The following is a 7,308-nucleotide window of genomic DNA, read 5'->3' as shown; positions in this document are numbered from 1 at the left end:
TTGGTAGTGTATGACTTGTATTGTATTATTCTTTTGCAAATAGAACGTTCATATAAGGTGTTAGAACCTAATACCGGTATCTGTGTATTTATTATATTTCTAAGTATTCTTAGAGCGTCGGAGACGCTCGTACAGCTTTCAAGTTAATAAGGTTACACTGTGTTACATTTACACCCTATCACTGCACCAAGGTTTATTGCATAAATACATTGTTTATGGTATAGTTATAAAGGTTTAACATTGTGAGCGTCAGCGTCGCTTGTGATCTCCTCGTGGTCCCAAGCGTCCGCTACGCTAGTAGCATATCATTACGTTAGTCGGCAGCCTATAGCGTGCCTGCCTGTGATCTCTTGGCCGGGAGCGAACGTGACGCTCGAGCGTCTCGACTACGGCTAAGCGATTGTTACGCAACGTGCGTACCCTTACGGTATACCATACGCCAATAGCGTACTGTGTTCTTTCACCTTTTAGAGGGTTTTAAGTAAGATAAATATTAGGCTTTATCATACCGAACATGGGCACCATCTTGAAATCAGCCATCTTGAATCTAAGTCTGTTGTCCCATTTTCTGCACTGTTTTTGAAACAAAGGGGTGTACTGCGACTTTTGAATCACCCTGTATATTGCGCTGTAATTTAAGTGCAAGCAGATGAAATCATGCTCTACATCGATACTACTACTATGAAAGCAACAGATACCTTCACTTTCAATGCTGTATTTTGTTTTTAACCATTAATCGTTTTGACGTCCAGATATACAATATTGTTTTACCCATGAAAGGTTTTCGTTGTAGCAGTTACCCATAGAGATCTACTTATTCTATAAACTCTGAGAGACACCCAGTTGTTCTCAGCCAGCAACCTATGCTACTGTAATCCCCGTCAGCATTGTGTAGAGTTATTGTATTAGCACATAAATATTTGATATTGAGCAAAATCACACACACAAACTTTTTATGTCATGTGCTGCTATAACACTCTTCCACCCCAGCTGAATAAAATTGTATTATATAGTGAAGTGAATTAAATGGTGGTGTCCAGTGCATCTTTGTAGAAAATGACATCCTATTTGTTCTGGGATCCGGTCTGAAGATCGACAGTGTCTAGGTCGACCACTATAGGTCGACAGTCACTAGGTCGACATGGATGGAAGGTCGACAGGGTTTCTAGGTCGACATGTGCTAGGTCGACAGGTCTAAAGGTCGACATGAGTTTTTCACATTTTTTTCTTTTTTTGAATTTTTTCATACTTAACGATCCACGTGGACTACGATTGGAACAGTAAAGTGTGCCGAGCGAAGCGGTAGCGGAGCGAAGGCACCATGCCCGAAGCATGGCGAGCGAAGCGGTGCACTAATTTGGGATCCCGGTCACTCTACGAAGAAAACGACACCAAAAAAAAAAAAATCCTCATGTCGACCTTTAGACCTGTCGACCTAGCACATGTCGACATAGAAACCCTGTCGACCTTCCATCCATGTCGACCTAGTGACTGTCGACCTATAGTGGTCGACCTAAACATTGTCGACCTAGACACTGTCGATTTGATGAACCACACCCATTTGTTCTCCCCTTAAAATATTTAATTCAGGTTTGTTCTTGGCAAGAAATAACCTGACAGGTTTTGCACAAGTGCAGCCATGAAAGTACATAGATGCCTGATTCCTGCTGAATGGTCAGTGTAGGCACACGAGAAGACATTTGCTATCTGATATATCTTTGTGTGTGATCTCCTTTTTTAAATAGCACTTTTTTCCAATTTTACACGTTGTTTTTTTTACAGTTGTGCTCATAAGTTTACATACCCTAGCAGAATTTGTGATTTTCTGGCCATTTGTCAGAGAATATGAATGATAACTCACAAACTTTTCTTTCACCCATGGTTAGTGGTTGGGTGAAGCCATTTATTGTCCAACAACTGTGTTTACTCTTTTTAAATCATAATGACAACAGAAACTACCCAAATGACCCTGATCAAAAGTTTACATACCCCAGTTCTTAATACCGTGTATTGCCCCCTTTAACATCAATGACAGCTTGAAGTCTTTTGTGGTAGTTGTGGATGAGGCTCTTTATTTTCTCAGATGGTAAAGTTGCCCATTCTTCTTGGCAAAAAGCCTCCAGTTCCTGTAAATTCTTGGGCTGTCTTGCATGAACTGCACGTTTGAGATCTCCCCAGAGTGGCTAAATGATATTGAGGTCAGGAGACTGAGATGGCCACTCCAGAACCTTCACTTTATTCTAGAGATGTGCACCGGAAATTTTTGGGGTTTTGGATTTGGTTCCGCGGCCGTGTTTTGGATTTGGACGCGTTTTAGCAAAACCTCCCTTAAATTTTTTCGTCAGATTCAGGTGTGTTTTGGATTTGGGTGTTTTTTTTCAAAAACCCCTCAAAAACAGCTTAAATCATAGAATTTGGGGGTAATTTTGATCCTATAGTATTATTAACCTCAGTAACCATAATTTACACTCATTTCCAGTCTATTCTGAACACCTCACAATATTATTTTTAGTCCTAAAATTTGCACCGAGGTCGCTGGATGACTAAGCTAAGCGACCCAAGTGTCCGGCACAAACACCTGGCCCATCTAGGAGTGGCAAAAGAACGGAGAGGAGAAAGACTCTTTGTTGGGGCACTCTTTGTCAAATATTAGACATTTAAAACATAACTTTTAATAATTATATTAAAAATAAAGTGACACAGTTATTAAAGATATGTTTGCAAATAGTGATACATATCAATTATGCTTATCTTAAAAAATTATTAATTAACAAATGTAAAGATAGTGAGCGCCTTGGTGAAAATTATTAGTAATCAATAAATAATTAATTTGAACTGGGAAAAGGTCTGTCTATAATATATGACAGATTATTTTTCTGATCCCAGAAAGAAAAGGATACCTTGGTTTAGTTACCTCCGTGTTTGTGAATGCTTACCATGAAAAGGAGAGTATGTGTGATATGGCAGATTTGAATGTTGCCTATGTGGGTTCTTGAACACCTTCTGCTCTATGTTTAGGCAGACGTGTACCCGGGAAGGCTTTTGCTTAATAAGTATAGTGTCATTCGGCTTTCTACTATGAATAGAAGTCTGAAAGTCCGAATAGTTACTGATTTGGTATGAAATTATACTGATCACACAAATCGTATAATAAGGTAAACAAAGAAGAAATTAATTGGGTATATATGTGATTGTCACTACTGAATTTTTAAGATACAGAAAAGACAGAGTGAAGAAAAAGGTGGAATAATTTAAGGGGGTGTCTTACTTCTGCTGTTCAGCTGGGTTGTTTACTGCACCTGGTGTTCACTGCTGGTCCCCCACACAGTTACTGACCAGGCCTGCCACAGATTTGCTTCCAAGATCGACCGGGATCAGGCGTATCCTGTGGAGTATGGCCGTAATCTGCTGAATGAGAGAGTATGACTACCAAAGTGCTTCTGCTGTCCAGTTTAGTGGATGAGAGAGCATGAAATTTAAAGGCTGTGTATCAGAAGGAGCACATTGGCTGTATAACAGAAAGAACATATATCAGAAAGAGCATAGGACAATCTTCAATAATATTAGCCTATACAGGTTTGATACCAAAAAAAGGAGAAATCCTTACTCCACCTTGTAAATAAGATTTTTTTACTTTTTACTGAAAAAAGAGTTTTTTTTCCCGTCCCTAGTGCAGAGCAACCTTCTGTGCACTGTTGTAACCAAATTTAAATATCAAATTAAATTGTAAAAAAAGTAACAGGAAATCAACAAAACAAACACACACTGATTTTCTATTTAAAAGAAACAGGATAAAGTATTATGTAAATTGCTGCTTTGAGAATAAAGACTGGTGATATGTTTAGATTGCATAGATATAACCATCACAGTTTTGCTCCTCTAACAAATTAAAGCACATGAACAAAAGGAGGTCCCTAGATAGAAAAAAAAAAAAAAAAAGGAAAATGAAATGATAATAAAAAGGATATGGTATATCTTGTTGCCCTAAATGGGCTCTTACTAAACCGTAGTATTCCTTCTCTGGGAGTGGGCTGCGCAGTCCCACTAGATCCCACTGAACCATCTAGGAGTGGCACTGCAGAGTCAGACAGGATGGCACTTAATAAAATTGGCCCCAAACAGCACATGATGCAAAGAAAAGATAAAAAGAGGTGCACTGTGGTCGCTGGATGGCTAAGCTAAGCGACACAAACACCTCAATATCACAGGAATTATTCGTTCTAATCAATGGTATTATTGGTCCAAATCACTGGAAGAAAATTACAAAATCACTGGAATTATTTGGCAAGATCACTGTAATTAATAATTATAAATCACTGATATTAATTGGTAAAATCTCGCTATCACCTGCCTAATGAAGTGGAATCTAGATGGGATTTTGTACCGGGGACACTAACTTCATCAATTGTCTAAATTCCAATGCACTAATGGCAGAAAACGGGCGCACGTCTAACAGCGCACTGATTATACTGAGAACTGATTATACTGATCACTGATGATACTATGGAGAACTGACACTGAGCAGCGATAACAGCACTGGACTATTGTACTACTATATACTGGTCCCCACAATGCAGCAAAGATATTGAGCACTGATCTGGAGAATAGAACTGAGTCTGACACGGAGCTGCAAGATACAACCATGGCCTACTGTACTGTACTACTATATATACTGGTGGTCACCACAATGCTGCACTGAACTACTATATACTGGTCACAACAATTTAGCACAGATATGGATACTAGAAGTGACACAGAGCAGCAAGAAACAGCAATGGCCTACTGTACTGTACTACTATATACTGGTGGTCACCACAATGCTGCACTGTACTACTGTATATACTGCTCACAACAATGCAGCACAGATATGGATACTTGAAGTGACACGGAGCTGCAAGATACAGCAATGGCCTACTGTACTGTACAACTATATACTGTTGGTCACCAAAATGCTGCACTGTACTACTATATATACTGCTCACAACAATGCAGCACAGATATGGATACTTGAAGTGACACGGAGCTGCAAGATACAGCAATGGACTACTGTACTGTACTACTATACTGGTGGTCACCAAAATGCTGCACTGTACTACTATATATACTGCTCACAACAATGCAGCACAGATATGGATACTTGAAGTGACACGGAGCTGCAAGATACAGCAATGGACTACTGTACTGTACTACTATACTGGTGGTCACCAAAATGCTGCACTATACTACTATATATAATATATATCTATATATAGTATATACTGGTCACACAACAATGCAGCAGTTATTGAGCACTGATGATCAGGATATTGTCTAGAACTGAGTCTGACACGGAGCTGCAAGATACAGCAATGGCCTACTGTACTGTACTACTATAATTATATACTGGTGGTCCCCACAATGCAGCACACTGAGCACAGATATGGAGCTATTCAGGCAGAGAACGTAGATATTTGCAGCACACTGAGCACAGATATTTTATTATTATTATTAACCTTTATTTATATGGCGCCACAAGGGTTCCGCAGCGCCCAATTACAGAGTACATAAATAATCAAACAGGAAAACAGCAACTTACAGTTGATGACAGTATAGGACAAGGACAGGGTAAATAAACATAGTTACATCAGCAGATGACACTGGAATAAGTATCAGGTGGCAGAAGACTGCTGGTGTTGATGCAGTTGAAGATTATTAAAGTAAGAAAGGATAAGCACATGAGGGAAGAGGGCCCTGCTCGTGAGAGCTTACATCTAAAGATATGGAGCTCTTCAGGCAGAGAACGTAGATATTTGCAGCACACTGAGCACAGATATTTGCAGCACACTGAGCACAGATACAGAACTCTTCAGGGAAAGAACGTAGCCACGTCCTCTCCGTTCAATCTCCAATGCACGAGTGAAAATGGCGGCGACGCGCGGCTCTTTATATGGAATACGAATCTCGCGAGAATCCGACAGCGGGATGATGATGGTTCGGCCTCGTTCGGGTTAACCGAGCAAGGTGGGAAGATCCGAGGCTGCCTCGGACCCGTGTAAAATAGGTGAAGTTCGGGGGGGTTCGGATCTCAACGAACCGAACCCGCTCATCTCTACTTTATTCTGCTGTAGCCAATGACAGGTCAACTTGGCCTTGTGTTTTGGATCATTATCATGTTAGAATGTCCAAGTACGTCCCATGCGCAGCTTCCGGGCTGATGAGTGCAAATTTTCCTCCAGTATATTCTGATAACATGCTGCATTCATCTTGCCATCAATTTTGACCAAGTTTCCAGTGCCTTTGTTTGTAGCTCACACATCCCCAAAACATCAGCGATCCACCTCCGTGTTTCACAGTAGGAATGGTGTACCTTTCATCATAGGCCTTGTTGACTCCTCTCTAAATGTAACGTTTATGGTTGTGGCCAAAAAGTTACATTTTGGTCTCATCACTCCAAATGACTTTGTTCCAGAAGTTTTGAGGCTTGTCTCTGTGCTGTTTGGAGTATTGTAAGCGGGATGCTTTGTGGCATTTGCGTAGTAATGGCTTTCTTCTGGCAACTCGACCATGCAGCCCATTTTTCTTCAAATGCCTCCTTATAGTGAATCTTGAAACAACCACACCACTTTTTTTCAGAGAGTCCTGTATTTCAGCTGAAGTTATTTGTGGATTTTTCTTTGCATCCCGAACAATTTTCCTGGCAGTTGTGGCTGAAATTTTTGTTGGTCTACCTGACCGTGATTTGGTTTCCACAGAATCCCTCATTTTCCACTTCTTAATTAGAGTTTGAACACTGCTGATTGGCATTCTCAATTGCTTGGATATCTTTGTATATCCCTTTCCTGTTTTATACAGTTCAATTACCTTTTCCCGCAGCTCCTTTGACAATTCTTTTGCTTTCCCCATGATTCAGAATCCAGACACGTCAGTGCAGCACTGGATGAAAGATGCAAGGGTCTTTCAGGAGTCCAGAAACTCACTGACCTTTTATACACACGCACTGATTACAAGCAAACAGATCACAGGTGAGGATGGTTACCTTTAGTAGCCATTCAAACCCGTTTGTGTCAACTTGTGTGCATGTTATAAGGCCAAAATCTCCAGGGTATGTAATCTTTTGATCAGGGTCATTTGGGTAGTTTCTGTTGTCATTATGAATTAAAAAGAGTAAACACAGTTGTTTGACAATAAATGGCTTCACCCAACCACTAACCATGAGTGAAAGAAAAGTTTGTGAGTTATCATTCATATTCTCTGACAAATGGCCAGAAAATCACAAATTCTGCTAGGGTATGTAAACTTATGAACACAACTGTAAATCCCATTATAATT

Source organism: Pseudophryne corroboree, chromosome 8, assembly GCF_028390025.1.
Source record: "Pseudophryne corroboree isolate aPseCor3 chromosome 8, aPseCor3.hap2, whole genome shotgun sequence".
Lineage (NCBI taxonomy): Eukaryota > Metazoa > Chordata > Amphibia > Anura > Myobatrachidae > Pseudophryne > Pseudophryne corroboree.
This window is presented reverse-complemented; position numbering follows the sequence as displayed.